Raw genomic sequence first — 17,139 nt, forward strand, 5'->3', positions numbered from 1 at the left:
GTGGGGGGGGTGGGGAAGTGGGGACAACTGAAGAGGTCTAGGGGTTTTGGGGTGCTGGGACCCCAAAATCGCGGTACCGGGCCCTGCTGAATGAATTCAACTCAAATCTTCTTCAGCCAGAGGAAAAGTTTATTAGTGATAAATCACAGAGGCCAGGTGACGCCCATAAGGACAGGCGGGCATGAGAAAGGCTCAGCCTTTTGGGGCACGAGAGATTCTCAGCTAGGTGACGCCCGTAAAGACGAGCGGGCATGAGAGGTTCTCCGCCTTTTGAGCGTGAGATTCTCAGCATCTGAATGAGGGCCAAGGTGGATCTTAAATACTAAAGTGACTTTGGGTGGCCAGAGAAGGGGGTTGGGGAAAGGGTCTAGGTAAGAATTCTAATTGGGGAGGTCAGAGAGATTGAATAGACAATGGGAATAGATAATGGAGGGAACAGGAAGGCAGAAATTTGAAAGGCATCTGCACAAAATCAAGGTGGGGCTAGGACTTTCAAAAGGAGATAAAGGAAGGCCTTTCTGGGGCCTATAGACAAAAGGGAGCCTAAGGCTTTCAAAGGGAGATGAAGGTCTGGGGCCTGTGAGTCAGATTCCCTTTGAGGCAAAGGGTGAAGATCTTGGCTTGGGCCCCACCCTCATCACAACCACTGATTAAATCCAATCAACAGGGCAGCAGACTCTAACCCCTTTTCCTACATCTTGCCCAGAATCAGTCCTCTGTGCTACTTCCTGGTCGTCTCCTCACTGGGTTGTGAGCTCCTTGGTTATCACTCAATTCATTTCCCCCAGGAAAAGACTTAGCTTTTGTTCTAACCATTTTCCTAAAGGGAAAAGTCTAAAAATAATTTCTTTTTTTAATCAGAAAAATATTATATCTCAATATTTCTAGTTGAACTTCAATTTTTAAAAATATGATTCTACACCTATATCCCCAGCACTTAGAACACTGCCTTCAAATAAAAAATGATCACCTGATTGATAGGATGAGCAGCCACAAGTGAGTTCACATGAATGAGATCATGAATCCGTTGAAGCACATTCATGTATGAGTAAACCAAACATAGACGTTTGCTAATAGAGATTTCCATGGATCTGAAGGTTGTCAGGTTGTTTTACTGACCAAAATAAGCATTTGTCATTATTAATGCAAGCCAGTGCAATTACAGAGTAGGCTTGTTCTGCCTTAGCCTGTCAATCAATAACTTCAGGATCCTTATTTCTTTTAATATATATATGTATATATGTATATTTGTTACATTTGAGTTCCAAGCTATTTCCCTCCCTCCCTCCCAACCCCACACTAGAGAAGGCCAACATTTGACATAGATAAATGTGTGAAACTATACAATGCATGGCTCCATATATAATATTTCATATTTGTGGGGGGATTTGTGAGAGCCAGGTGGTTTTCTGCCTTATTCTGCCACCTTCCCACTCAGGATTCTTATTTCTAATGAAGTTTTGCATTATATAAACAACTACTGAATATATAAAGCCTTCAAAACACATCACAAAACTGTGAGACAATTAAGTATGAGTCTGTCTGCTAAGGCTGCATTATCCAAGTGGAAGATATTGGACTTGCTTTGGGAGCCTGGAGGACTAGAGAATGCGTGAACATTTTGTGTTGACTTACCATGTGGTTGGGAGTTTTTTTTCTTCCAATGGCCAGAACTACTTGCATCTTTTAAATACTCTGACTCTGCACTTCTAGTGGCTATTGCTGCATTTATGTCTAAGGGTGAAAGTGAATCCTTCATTCATGATCAATGAGATCATACAGCAATAGGGGAGGGTCTTCAGACCTCCTTCCTTCCCATTTCCTCTCATCCCCAGACTGTGTAGCCAGTGGGTTGTTCTTTTGACTTTTCATTTAATTCTTTTCTGTTGTAGGTTCAGAGAATGTAATCTCTAACCTGGTCCTGGAATTTGAGCCATGTAAATCTAGGAGTATAGGAACCTAGAGCTGGTGTTGTGGCCAGCGCAGCAGTGATGCCCTCAGGAGCAAGGAGTGGGGATTCAGCTCAGCAAGAGCCAGAACTGAAGGCTTTGGGCTTGAGTTTAGGAAACAGGCTAATTCAGGAACCGTAAGCCTCCTCTTCATTTTTCTCTCCCCCTAGACTGAGGTAGTATAGGAGGATTGTGCCACCAGGTGTTGGGAAGGAATGTTTGTATGTTTGTTCTTGCTATATTTTTGAAGTAAATATTCCTTTGTAAAAGCTAGTCCAATGCTGAATGATTAAATGAAACTCCAGTGCTAGTCATTGGGCCCCTAAAACTGAGAGGAACACAGCTGATGGTCAATGAGAAATCTCTTCAGCCCTCTGGTACCCGAGAACCCTGACTGACATAAAATGTAACAGGTTTGAGAGAGTGAAGCCAGAGCAAACATATTGCATATCAGTAACATAGAGTTGTCAACCACAGGGTAAGGACATTGTTCCACTGTCCCCCAGCCCTCAAATGCATCTTTCAGAAATACAGTACTTGGGCTTAGGAACGCCTAAGTCAGACCACATCCTCCACTTATCACCTAACTTTGTCTTCCAGAAACATCCCAGTGTGGATAAAAACTAATGTGATTTACTTAAATCAGTCAGTCAATAAACATTTCTTATGTGCCTACTGGGGTGTGTGTGGGGGTTTTCTTGGAGGACTACCACCTGTGGTATGAGGGCCTGCTGAGCCCTTTTCAGGGCTGCTCATTCACCTTTGGTGTCTGGCTCCAAGAAGCTGTAGCATGTGCTGGGTAAAAATATTTCAGCGTATGGGCTAAACCAGGTTGAGAGTAACCAAAAGGCCTCTAACCCATCAGTGATTTAGGGGGATGCCTACCCTAAGCATGGATAGACTTGCCCTGGTGAAATGGCAGATGGGAACAATTTGTTCCAGTGGGCCATGAAGGTGGCTGAAGCAGGCACTATGCTGAGCATTGCGGATAGAAAAAAAAAAGGCAAAAGACAATCCCTGACCTCAAGGAGTTCCCAGTCTCATGGGAGAGAAGAAGTAAACAAATATGTTCAAATAAGTTGTGTGTAGGATAATAAATAGGAAATAATTGAGAGGGAAGGAACTTGAATTAAGGAGTTAGGGAAGGCTTCCTGTAGAAGTGGGATTTTAGTTGGGACTTAAAGGAGACCAGGGAAAGCAGTAGGGGGAAATGAGGAGGAAGAGCATTCCACAGGCATAGAAAATACCTATAGCAGAGAGATGGAGGGTTTTATTTATGGAACAGCAAAGAGGCTGATGTCACTGGATCAAAGATCCCATACGTGGCAAGGAATAAGGAGTGAGAAGACTGGAAGGTAGGAGGGGGCTAGGATATGAAGAGCTGTGATCTATTTAATGAAAGAAAAAATGAGATACCCATAAATCTTTTCCCTAATCCTAGATACAAATGCAAAGAAATACTAGTATTTCAAATATGCTAGTGACCTCTGCTGGAGAATGTGTGTAATTGTAAAAGCATTTGGTATACATGTATTTTTCTTTTTACATATCCAGAATGAATTGTTTTATAAACTAATGTGTATGACAGGGTTTTAGATAGGCTATGAATTAATTTTTATGAGCTAAGTGAAAGGTTGCTTAAGAAAATCTGGAACCACAATTCAACCCAGAAAATGTATTAAGAAGTTAATCAAAACAGTCTCTGATTTCTTTTATTAAAGTCGCCCAAACTAATTCAATGCGGGACATTTGGGGGTTTAAAATATATAAACAGAACCCTTAAATACTGCTTAGAGAAAATCTGAAACAAAGTATTTGTGCTAAGGTTCCCTCCAACTATAAAATACTAAGAAATTAAGTTTATTTCTATATTTAAAAAGTCTCAATTATATTGGAAACACGTGTCACCAGAAATGTGTGGTCAGAGAGCTGGGTCAGTCACATATTAAGTTGATTGCTGCTCCAACTCTTGTCCATGCACAATTGCACAATATAAGCAGTAATGGTTGAATTATAACTTGCATCTTTTGTGGGGGAATTTGTATAAGTGGGAGACAGTCCTTGAAAGCACAGGGAATAACCAAAGAAAGGGGACCTGATAACCATAAAAAATTCAGGCTATGCTATGGGAGTGATAAAGATGACCTGCTTTTGAGGCATAAATTAGTCCTTTTAGTGATATAGAAAGGATACAAGAGATAGGATGAAGAATGCCTCAAGGTAACCTATAAAGGTCATTTCATCAAGTCCAGTTGGCAAACTATACATGATTGTCATCATATATAAGAAGAATATAATCATCATCATCATTGTCATCATCACCATCATCATCACCATTTTATTAGACTTAAGGAACTGAATTCCTAATGAGACAAGTTGAAGATGAATGGACATCTTCAACATCTCATTTCTCATCCTCCTACATTCATTTTAGACTTCTTTGACTTTCCATCATGTCCCATGTCCACCCATTTTTCAGCTTCCTTTTTTGTGTTGTCTTTACTCATTAGATCATAAGCTCCTTGAGGGCAGGGCCTGTCTTTTTCATATTTGTTTTGCCAAAGCTTAGCTTGGTGCTTGGCACATAATAGCAATTATAAAAGTTTGTTGACTATTGACTATATGTGGAGCAAAAACACTATTAAACTGTGCACACCCCTTTAACCCAGTGATACTGCTATAGGTCTGTACTTCAAAGAAATAAAAGAAAGAGGAAAAGGATCCATATGTATAAAAATATTTATAGCAGCTCTTTCTGTGGTAGAAAAGAATTAGAAACAGTATGTGCCCATAAATTAAGGAATATCTAAATCAGTTATGGTATACAAATGTGATGAAATAATATAAGAAATGATGTGCTATAAGAAGCCATAAGTGCTGTAAGAAATGATGAAGGGAAGAGTTTCAGAAAAACATGGGAAGTTTGTATGAACTGATGCAAAGTGAAGCGAGAAGAACTAGGAAAACTATTTATACAACAACAATATTGTAAAGATAATCAACTTTAAAATATTTGGGAACTCTGATCAACACAATGAACAATTCTAGTTCCAAAGGATTCATGAAAAAACAATGCCACAGTGCTATCCATATTGGGGAGAGAGAGAGAGAGAGAGAGAGAGAGAGAGAGAGAGAGAGAGAGAGAGAGAGAGAGAGAGAGAAAGCGAGCACTGATGGGCTCAGAGTATAGATTGAAACATCTTTTATTTTTTTTCTTCTTTCCTTTCCTTCTCTCCCTCTTGCTTCCTTCCCTCGCTATCCTTCCCTCCTTCCCTCCTTCCTTCCTTCTTGTCTTTCTTTTCTTTTTTCTTCCTTCCTTCCTTCCTTCCTTCCTTCCTTCCTTCCTTCCTTCCTTCCTTCCTTCCTTCCTTCCTTCCTTTGTTTCTTTCAACATGGCTAATACAAGAATTAGTTTTACATGTATACATATTTTTAATGGATTTTTTTTGTTGTTTTGGGGGAGGGGAGGAGGAAGGGAGGGAGAGAATTCAGAAATGAAAAAAATATAAATTTTAAAAAAAATAAGCTACAAAGAGCATGAGGAAGCTATCAGAATCCTTATAGATCTGGTAGAGTGGAAGCACAGGCTGAGGCAGCTATCACAAAGAAAGGGGCCAGGACTCTGGGAGTAAAGGCTTCTGACCTGACTGGGCTTGTCGAATATCAGGGGAAGAGTTGTGCTGCTGAAATCCTCAGAGACTACAGACTAGATCTCCTGTTTTCCTTCAGCTCCTTCACAGAAGCTTGAAATTTTGCTTTGGGCATGGGGGAAGTCTGTTTACTTTTTTTTGTTTCAAATGTTTATTTTGTTTTTATAAACAGTGTTAACCTGTGCATTTGCTGACGGAGATGCACTCATTGAGAAGATAGTTGAGAAGAGGCAACTGAAAGGAAAACAGAGTGCTGGAGTCAGAAAGCCAATTGCTAAATTTTCAGTGTGAGCATGTATACCTCAGAAGTTGGTAAATGATACAAACCAGGGCTTTATTTATTGCTTTGTTGATTGTCTAGACTTAAGAAAGTGAGGGAAAAAATATTGACAATGCAGATTAAACTTAGAAGTCTATCAAACATACATTTCCTCAGCCCCCGGACAGTTATTAAACATTTATCAGTATGCCTTTGGGAGAGATGAACATCCCTGCAGAAGAGGGGAAGATAGATTGAACACTCAGGTATTTTGCCAAAATCCACTGTCTTTGGCTAAGGACTGAGTGCAAACAAAAAGATAAACAGAATTTACAAATCCTTTAATATAATATTACTGCCCAGAGCAGTGGAGGTTTATCTCTGGAAATGCCTCTTGAACATAAGTCAACAGTAGCTGGAGAAGCAAATAGGAGTGATAGAACAATTCTGATCATCACATCCTATACACCCTTAACACTACTATACACATTGGCGAGAACACAGAGCCAACCAAACACCAAGATATTATTTCCCTCAATAGCTTAGAATGTTAATAGCTTAGAATATTAACTGCTAACATGGATTATTTTATCCACAAAAACCCCTACTGATATCACAAGGGAACACCAGGATTCTATAGAAAAGAATTTGGGAAATAATATCCTACACAAATATTGTGTCCCTATTAGGTAGCTGTCAGTGATGGTTATCATCATGTTATATAGGGTATTCCAAAAATCTTGGTGCAGTTTTAGGTTTTTCATGGCTTAACAAGTTAAAACTGCACTAAAAGTTTTGGGACACCATGTATAGGAATGGAGCAGTGTTTTTTTTTTGTTTGTTTTTTTGGCACATGATGTATGGATGACAGAACTCAAACTGGAACACAGATTCCTAGGGTTATTGGTTCTAATCATGCCTACAGGTGACCATCCCTACCAGTGTCCCTTTCACCTCATTTGGATCACATTTGGAAAAAAAATAAGAATAAAGGTAGAAAAAGAATAAAAATGTATATTGTTACTCATTGGGGATTACTGTATTTGATAATACAAATACGATATAACCTATGTTTTTCAGTAACGAAAAAGGAAACAAAAACTACATTTACTTTGGGAGATGAGTGTAGAACAGTCCAGAACCATCTTTTCATTTGCTGTGATCACTCAGGGTCTCTGGTCAGGGTAGGGGATGTTGTGAATCCTAGACAACTTTAGAGGAGCTTGAGAGAAGGAGATGACAACAATAACTGATAACTATCAATCAACCAAAGGATACTTTTTAATTACCTACTGTGTGCCAGGCACTGTGTTAGGCACTGAGGATCCAAAGACAAAGAAAATAAAATCCAGAGCATAGGGCCTGTAGTCAAGAAGACTCAACTCATCTTCCTGAGCTTAAATCTGGCCTTAGACACTTACTACTTGTGTGACCATAGGCAAGTTACTTAACCTTGTTTGCCTCAGTTTCCTCATTGTAAAATGAGATGCACAAGGAAATGGCAAAACACTCCAGTATCTTTGCCAAGAAAACCTCAAATGGAATCAGACACAAATGAAAAAGCAACTGAACATCTCTCTCTCTCTCTCTCTCTCTGTATATGTATCAAGAATGCATATGGGGGCAACTAGGTGGCACAGTGGATAGAGAACCAGGTCTGGAGTCAGGAAGACCTGAGTTCAAATCTGGCCTTAGACACTTACCAGTTGTGTGATCCTGGGCAGGTCATTTAACCCAACTGCCTACCAAAAAAAAAAAACAAACCCCAAACAAACCATAAAGAATGCCTGTGTAACCAACAAAGGGAAATTCTATCTGTTAGTTGAGCTGATGTCAATCTCTGATTACATATTTTTTCTAATTTTTTAAAGCATGCCTTTCATGGCCAACAATTATATTTGGTCCTTTGAGGTAAAATTTGGCTTCTCTTTGAAGTTTTTAAGATCCTGAATTTCCAAAGGGTGAAATCATGAAAGTGAACATTTTTTAAGTGCCAGGAAAAAACTGTAGATTTCAGTGGTTGTTTTCCAAAATTTCTCAAGCAGGAAAGCAATGATAAAAATCTAGCTTTTCTATGGCTAGAGTTGTGATGCAAGATGGTCCCTTTGGTTTCCTCTATATGGAGCAAAGAGAGTCTGTCTTATTTTTAAGTTGGTTATTGTTTTTTTTAACTATCAATAGTTGTTCTCAGAACAACATGTGCCTGTTTATAGTGCTGCTCTGGATGCTTTGGTTAAATCTGAGGTTACATGCTGCTTTTGGGGATTGTTTGTTCTTTTGAATCAACTCCAAGATAAATTCTAGTTCCTGACTTAATGTTCTTAGTAGACTTGTTTCCAAAGGTCTATCTGCCTTCCTTTGATTTAGTTTGGTTGAGTATTATATGTGTCTTCTTATCTAAGATAGATAAAATGTTTAGGATAGAACACTCTAGCATGCAGTGTAGTACCATGGATCCATGCAAACTTTTAATAACTTGTGCCCATGTTGGTTTTGATTGATTGATTTTTTGAAACACCTTTTTGGGGAATCTTCTGCTGTCATTATTTAAATCTCCCACATTTGGAACCATGACTACTCAATTAGTTGCTAAATCTCATATTTTTGAGGATATTCCCTTGCCTCTACCCACACAGCCACCATCTTAGTTTAGGCTCTCAATAACTGTTGCAAGAACTATTGCAATAGCCTCCTAATTAGCTCCCTGCCTCAAATTTCTGTCCATTCTAATACATATTATACAGAGCCACCAAAGTGATTTTCCTTTAGAGAAGATCTGGCTATGTCACTCTATCACTCAAAACCCCCAATGGCTTCCTAGTGCCTCTAAGATAACATACAAGCTTTGCTGGAAAGCTTTTCTTCTTGATATCTTTGGCTTCCTCCAAGAGTCAGTTCAAAATGTGACTTTTTTTTTAGGAAGCTTTCTTGCTCCATCTGGTCATTTTCCCCCTCCATGGTTACCTTCCTTCTACTCTGTACCTGTCATGTATATTATATATATGAATATATATATACATATATACACACACACATAGACACAGACACACATATGTGTATGCACACATATACACCTATTTTATTTACAGGTACTCTGCCCCTTTAGAATGTAAGCTCCTTCAAGGCCAACATTGTGCTTTTCTTTGTATCACCAGTACTTGGCACAATGCCTGGCACATAATTAAATGCTTAATGAATTCTTATTGGTTGATTGATTTCATAAGCTTCATAACTTGTCTCCAGTTTCTTTGTTTGGATTTTGCATGACATTATCTATGACATTGGCAAATACCTTGGATAAGCGTATATCTTCCTGTACATTTCATTTAATGTCAATACTCAGTGGATCATGGATCACTGAAAAAAGTTACCTCTGTATTCACAGTTTTCATAGAGTCCCTCATAATTTTAATGTATGTGGGAAACACTTTCAAGGGGCCTACAAAATTGAATTTTGCTCTAGATCAAAATACTTTAAAAATAAACGTTTGTGGGTGATATTTTACCAGTTTCATTGAGCCCCAGAATGCTACAAAGTTTCAGTAAAAATCCATGGTATTATGGAAAATATCTTTCTAAACATCCACAACAGAAAAATAAAATTAAAGGAAAGTGCCTATTGGTCAGACAATTATGTACCTGTGGACGGGAAGCCCATTGAGCTGTATGTAGTATGACAGAGTAGGTAGAGTATTGAAACTGTAGCCACAGGCCCTTTCTTCCTAGTCAAATGTTATTCATGGTTCAAGATTCACACTCAAATCTTGCCCCCTTTCCTCTATGAAACTTTTCCCAGGATAATTATTCATTCAATAGAGATTATTTCCCTCTGAACTCACATTATTCCTTGTCTACACCACTATGTTATATTATCTCTTATAGTATTGCTTTAAATTTTAACTTATATTTTTAATCAAATTTTTCACATTTCCACACTTTTTGTTTCTTGCAGTTTTTTGAGAGGAGGCCTTATGAATTGTGCATATTTATATGCTCTGAATGTTAACTCCAGTACTAAAGCCCACTGATATGGGACTCTTCTCCTTATTGGTGAAGCACGCTTGTCTGAGGGGTGGGGTAGGGTTGGAAAGAAAAAAGAACTCTTCAGGTTCTTTCACATCTCTTTAAGCTTTGAATATTCAGAGTTTCTACAAGTTCTGCAGTCACTGTGGGTACTTTTGGCTTCCAGCTTTAAGAGAGAAGATGGGAGATGCCAGTCCCATTTCAGTTTCCTGAAGGGAAAAGACTCTGGGAAGAAAATGACATGAAAGGAGAGGAGCTGGAAGTCTCCATAGTATTCCTATCCCTAGCTTGCCACATTAGAGATTTCAGGGACTTTCCCCTTGGATGAGATCTAGGACTCTCTTTCTTGTTTAAGCTGAGTTATCTTGCTCCCAGTGGGAGAGCTCTTTTACTCTGTATTGTCTGGTAGATATTCTCCTATGTCTATTTTCACTGGTTTTTGTTTTGCTACTGATTTGGATAATGGACTTCTTGGATAATTGCTATGTATGTTCATTGTGGAACTGGTATTTGGTGGGAAAAGATTAGAGCCTTGGGTACTTGGAATCCTGCTTCCCCTTCAATAATGAAACAGTGATCATAAGTTAGGTTTAATCTAAAAATCACATTTCCTAGACTAACAATATGTAAGGGAGCAGATAGATATAACTCTAACCCAGTACTCTTTCTTTCTGAAGAGAGCAGAGTGGCTAACTATTGCCCTTCACCTCCTGCTTCTCTTCCTGGAAGGAATTAATATTGCCCTTGTAGAAAGGTCGGGGTAGAAGAGGCTAGAAATGTCTATTCTGTCTCCTTTAAAGTCACACAATGGTACATCATGCTACATGAGCCTTGAACAACACTCTCTTCAAGGACAATGTCTTGTGCACAGCAGGAGCTTGTAAATGTTTATTGGCTGCATGGTGTAGTGCAGGAGTGGGAAACCTGTGGCCATGAGGCCACATGTGGCCTTCTAGGTCCTCAAATAAAGCCCTTTGACTGAATCCAAACTTCACAGAACAAATCTCCTTAATAAAAGGATGGCCTCAAGGCCACAGGTTCCTCACCCCTCGTGTGGTGGAAAGAGTGCCAGATTTAGAGTCAGAGGGCCTGGGTTCAATCCTGACTCTGTCACTTACTTTATGTGCGAGCTTGGGTAAGGCACTTAATTTCTGTGTTAGTTTTCTAACCGTAAAATAAGAGGATTAGATATGACCGACCTACTCTTTTCACCAACTTGGCCCCCTCCCTCTGGACACTCCCTAGTTTATCAATGTCTTTCCTAAGACATATTTAGCATAAAAAACAATAGACCCAGATGTGGTCTTACCATGAAACAGTACAGCAGTACTTTAATTTTCATAATCCTGAGCACCATGTCTTTCTTAATTTAGAAAGTCTCTAAGTTTCCTTCCAGTTCTAATTCAATGATCCTATGATCCTGTTACTTAACTTCTCTGGACCTCAGTTTCTTTACCTATCAGAAGGTTCATCTAGAGAAAGAATTCTTAATTCAAATCAATTCAACAAGCAATTACGAAGTGTCAGATATGTGACAGGCACTGTGCTAATCTCTGAGGAGAGAAAGAAAGGCAAAAACAGCCTCTGCCCTCAAGAAGCATCCAACTAATGTAGGAGACAATATGCAAATAACTATGTACAAACAACACACATACACACACATGCGTATGTGTATAGATATATGTTATATCTCTATGTATATCTGTCTATATAAGTGTATTGTGAGAGTGTGTGTGTGTGTGTGTGTGTGTGTGTGTGTGTGTGTGTGTGTGTATTCCAGACATGAGGGATAGCCTATGAAAATGGGAAGCAGAGCATCTTTTTTTCTGAGAATAGCAAAGAGGTCAGTGTCACTGCATCATAGAGTACATAGAGGGAAATAAGGTGTAAGAAGACTGGAACGGTAGGAAGGAGCCAGGTTATGAAGGACTTTAAAAGCCAAACAGAGGATTTTCTATTTGATCCTGAAAGTAACAGGGAAACAGTGGAGTTTATTGAATGGGGGATAACACAGTCAGACCATGTTATAGAACTTTAGGAAGATCACTTTGTTAGTTAAGTGGAGGATGGATTAGAGTGAGAAGAGGCAGGGAGACAAACAAGCAGGCTATTGCAATAGTCCAGGTAAGAGGTGATGAGGGCCTGTCTGCTGAAGGGTGGTGGAAAGAAGAGGGTACATATAAAAGGTCTTAACAAAGGTAGAATATATGAAGGTAGAATTCCTAACTCCAGATCTGTGGATACGTTTGAAGAGGTCTATGAACTTGGATGAGAAAAAAAATTAAAGCTTTATTTTCCAATAATCTTTGAAATTTAGCATTTCCTTTTATTATTTAAAAAACATAATTCTAAGAAGGGGTCCATAATCTTCACCAAACTGTCAAGGGAGTCCATGACACAAAAAAGGTTAAGAACCTCTGTACTAAAGGGCCTCTAAATTTCCTTTCAGCTCTAATTCAGTTATTCTAAGACTCATTAGATTATTTAGTTTCTTTGCACCTCCTCAGTAAAATGAGGAGGCTGTACTAAATAACATCTAATAACATCTCTTCCACCTCCAAGTTGATGATGCTAATTTGATTTACAAAAGCAATACATGCTGTTTGCCTTTAACACAACTGTCCAGAATAAGTGAAGTAAGTCCATTTCTGGTACACTGGATTTGGATCTGTGTTCACCTCTTTGTTCTAGTGCCTTTTGCAGATTGAGAGCTAGAAAAGGACATCAAAGGTCACCTACTCTAACCCTCTCATTTTACTGATTAGGAAACCAAAACCCTGAAAAGTGACAACTTCTCTGTCTCTGGGCCTTAATTTCCTCCTCTATCTGTAAAATAAGGAGGTTGGATCAGGTCGACTTTAAATCGCTCTTCTAGCCTCAAATCTTGGCATCCCCTGAAACTCACCCATTCGAATTTAGGGAAAAAACACAACTTGTGAGAACCGAAGGCCGCTGGCATTGGAGTCAGAGGTACCTTGGACAGATCTCTTCACGTCTCTGCACAGGTGAAGGGACCTCTATGATCTCTTCTAGTTCTAGGTAGGTGTAGGATCCTATGACTCAGGGATTGTCTACGGCCACTCCGAGTCCTCCCCCGATCCTAGGTCCTTGGGAAGGTCACACGAGCCAGGGGGCTCGCGGGGCTCCTCAATTCGGTTCACGAGGCCCCCGCTGCGCTGCGGCCGCTTGAACAGTCTATGCTGACCAAGCAGCTCGCTCCCGGAGGCGAGACAGCTGGGGACGCTGGCTCAGGCAGGCCTCTCAACCCCTGGGTGGCTGCTGTAGAAGGTGTCCTAAGAGCTTATATCTAGCGCTAGAAGAGGCCTTAGAGAACATTTAGTTCAATCCCAGGAAACCGAGGCTCAGAGAGAAAAAATGACTGGCCGAGGCTCACACAGGAAATGTGGCAGAAGCAACATTTGAACCTTGGACCTCTGCCTCCAGTTCCAACAGTCTTTCCGCTGCACTGCCTCACATCTTGCCCTCATGCCAGTTGGGAAGTTTCAAAGCCAACTTCCATTTTCTTGGTCTTTGCTTTGTCTCTTGATAGTATCATTCTTTCCTCTCTTTTTTCTTTAAAAATTTAAGGTCAGTCAGGTGTAGTAGATCATGAGTTGGTTTTGGTGTCAGGAAGACCTGGATTCAAATCTTTCTTCTGGCATCTCATTGCTCTTCACAACTCACTAAACACAATATAAGCTGCACAGGAAGTGTCCTTGCATTGGCAGGGTAATTTCCTCGCCTGAGAGTTCGTTATATCAATGAAATCATAGTCTCTATTCCCATCCCTCACCAGTGAGCCACAACTTGTTAAAAAAAAAAGATAAAATCAATCAACACATCAACCAGCCTGTTGATCAACAATTACCCTTTCTCTAATTGCAAAGTAGATTTCTGTCCACCACCAGGGCAGCATGGTTCCCAAATTATTCCCAAATCTTAAATCTGATATTACAGGTTTCATACTATATGTTATATCGAACCAATGTTGAGATTATGCTGCTCTGGAAAATTGGAAGAAACAGATCCTTTGGCCATGTGGTATTTTAAATTAAGATTAAAATTTAACATTTAAAATAGAAAAATTATTATAATATTAAAATTTAAATATAAGAATAAATATTAAATAAGTGTTAAATATAACAAAGTAGAAATAAAGTTGTCTTTTTGTTTGCAATGTTCTTTTGACTTTTTTGTTTTCTTATATGTATGAATATACATTCACTTGGTAGTTGTTCCTCTCATACTGAGACAATTTCGTGAACTTCAGTGTTCAGCTGTTTGAGAAATACCCAGGAGGATCCTTGTTCGGTTTTGTAGCAAAAGTGGTAGCAGTGGAGTTTAAATGAATACATAGCAGTCTGAAAAATGAGTTGTGACACAGTGGAAATTGTGTACATTCTTGGTGACTTCCAGGTGTAATCAGCAGTGTATGAGTTAACCCCCTTCCTTTTAAAATTATCTGACTGCAAGCACTATAAATGCCACCAAGGACCGAAAAATTTTAGCATGTCCAATTCAGCCCTTTACATCATCACTGGAAGTAGGGATCATGCAGTTTGTACTTAAATTGCCAGCTTAATTGTTTTATGAGGATAATGGTAGTAGGACTGGGTTCATTTTGCTAATAATAATAACTTGCTTATTACTGAGATCATCTAAATAAATCAATAGAACCCAAATCAAAAGAAAAAGTACAAATGTTAATCAAATTTTTTTTCAAGAAAAAATTTCCTCTTGGCAAAAATAGGAGTCAGCTCTTTGCTTCATAAGAACTTTCAGTCATAAAAATTGTTGGGTTAAATGCTTCACAGAGGCCTATGGGCACAGAACTGGTCCATACCTTTTAGAAGACAGCAGTGGTTTAAAGAAAGAAGTTCTAGATCTGGGTGGGGTCAGAGAATATGAGTTTGAATCCTAGCCCTGCCACTTATTTGTGTGATGTTTCTTTACTTTGGTCAGTGGAAGGGGAGAAGCAGGCTTGGCCTACTTTCTTTAACTATAAAATAAGAGGGTTGAACTAGATAATTTCTGAAGTACCTTTAAAAGTCCTAAAGTCCTATCATATTAAAAGGCTAATTGAAATTATTGAAATTGCTAAGAGTTGGTGCAAAACCTAAAGGAATCTGGAAATAGTTAATAAATTTAGACAATGATGGTACAGTAAAGTATAAACCTTTATCTTAATAGATGCATTAATGATAGTTAAAATGATACTGTATTTTGTTTTTGACCAGAATATGCTTTTCTAATTAACTTACATAGTTAAATATATTATTTTGTTAGAATGGAATAACCTGAATTTCTTTCTCTTTAAAAAATGTAAATAATATTTTATTTTTTCCAATTACATGTAAAGACAATTTTCAAAATTTTCATTTTTTATAAAATTTTGAGTTCCAAATTTTTCTCCCTCCCTCCTCTAACCTCTTCTCAAGACAGCAGGCAATCTGATATAGATTATACATGTGCAAGTATATAAAATATTTCCATATTAGTCATGTTGTGAAAGAAGAAACATAACAAAAAGGAAAAATCACAAAAAAACCCAAAGAAAGTAAAATTAGTATGATTTGATCTGCATTCAGACTACAATAGTTCTTTCTCTGGATGTGGATGACATTTGCCATCATCAGTCTTTTGGCATTGTTTTGGATCATTGTATTGCTGAGAAGAGCTAAGTCAGTCACAGTTGATCATTACACAATGTTGCTGTTACTGTGTTACATTTGTTTCTATAGCACCTGGAAGTTTACATTTCATACTTGGAATGCAGCCACATGATTAGAAATTAGATATTTCTACATTTCAGCAATATAAAGTTACATATTGAGTTTACTACTTTCCAGGTACTCAAAAAGCTCATTAGTAAGAAATAAGTATAAATAACATTCTGCTATCAACAAATAACATTATCTTTGTACTGTTGCATAATTTGAATAGAGGAGACAACCAGTTTTTATGATATAATAGAGTTTATGGCAAACCTGAGCAAAATAAATGTCTTAGGCAAACTTTATTTGGTGTATACATATATATAAATATGGTCACAGAAGAAAGGTTTTAATTTGTAAAATTATATGTTTAAGGCTTTATACCATTGTAAAGGATTCTAATGGCACCATTTAAATTTAAATTATTCCTTTACATTTTATTTTTAGTTTGATGTTAAGTAATACTAATTTTGGTTGATGATTACATGTCTAATTTAGTGCAATGTCATTGGCATCTAATCTGGCAGCCTTCTTCAGAGAAAAAAATTGCAAAGGAAATGTGAAATAATGTGTACAACTTGCCTAAGGGTTTCATTATATTTTATAAAATTTGTTGTCCTGATACTCAAATAATCAGTATTGCAGGCATTATAAAGTGTCTGCAATGAGTATGGTATTTAAGCATTTCTCAAATTCTTTTAGCTTCTTAGTTTTAAATAATTTAATAAAAGTAGAAAGTTCTGAAGTTGGAAAATTCGTGTTCTATTAAATAGGCTACTTGCTTGAAAATACATGTTTTAGTTTGTTTTACTTTTTCTACATGCAAATTTGGAAGTATAAAAAAATAGAAGGTGGCTGCTATTCATGAGTGAATTCATAAATAGTTGAAACAACATATAGTTTGTCTCTAGAGCACTTACTGGAATAGTTTTAAGATTATAAGTCATTGAAAGTACTTCCGTGAAGATAAGTCTGATAACTGAAATTTGGCCATTTTTCTAAAATGGAATTTTGAAGTGCTTATATGATTTATGAGTAGGTTTTTTTTGTGAGGACTTATGATTTCATCTGCATACAGTGCTCCTGGTGAAGAACTTCCTTTAACAATGCAGGTAGCTGTCTTCACTGCAACTTAAAGAGTCCTAGAGAGTTGTCTGGGGACAACTGAGAACCTGTCCCTTGTTCAGGGTCCCACAAACTATGGGTTAGAAGCAAGACATGAGAGTATGAGTACATACTCTTTTTTAAATTGAAAGTCTTGTTTGGGAAATGAAGAATGTAGTGTATTGATTTGGTGGAAATTAAATTGTTGTTTAGAGTTGGAAAGAAAACAGCACTCATATTAGTGAGAAAAGGATATTCTTTCTTTTTCTACTTTTCCACTTTGTCCTTGCTCTTGCTTGACTTTTTCTTCACTTTTTTTTTCTCATTAATCATGACTAGATTTGCATATTTTCTCAGATTTGCAAATGAGTTTTCCATTCTCTTCTAGAATGTGCTTTTCTTTTTAGTCTGTGGTTTAATCTTTTTCATTTCAGAACAAA

The sequence above is a fragment of the Phascolarctos cinereus genome, unplaced genomic scaffold, assembly GCF_003287225.1.
Source record: "Phascolarctos cinereus isolate Bilbo 61053 unplaced genomic scaffold, phaCin_HiC Scaffold_726;HRSCAF=1367, whole genome shotgun sequence".
Taxonomy (NCBI): domain Eukaryota; kingdom Metazoa; phylum Chordata; class Mammalia; order Diprotodontia; family Phascolarctidae; genus Phascolarctos; species Phascolarctos cinereus.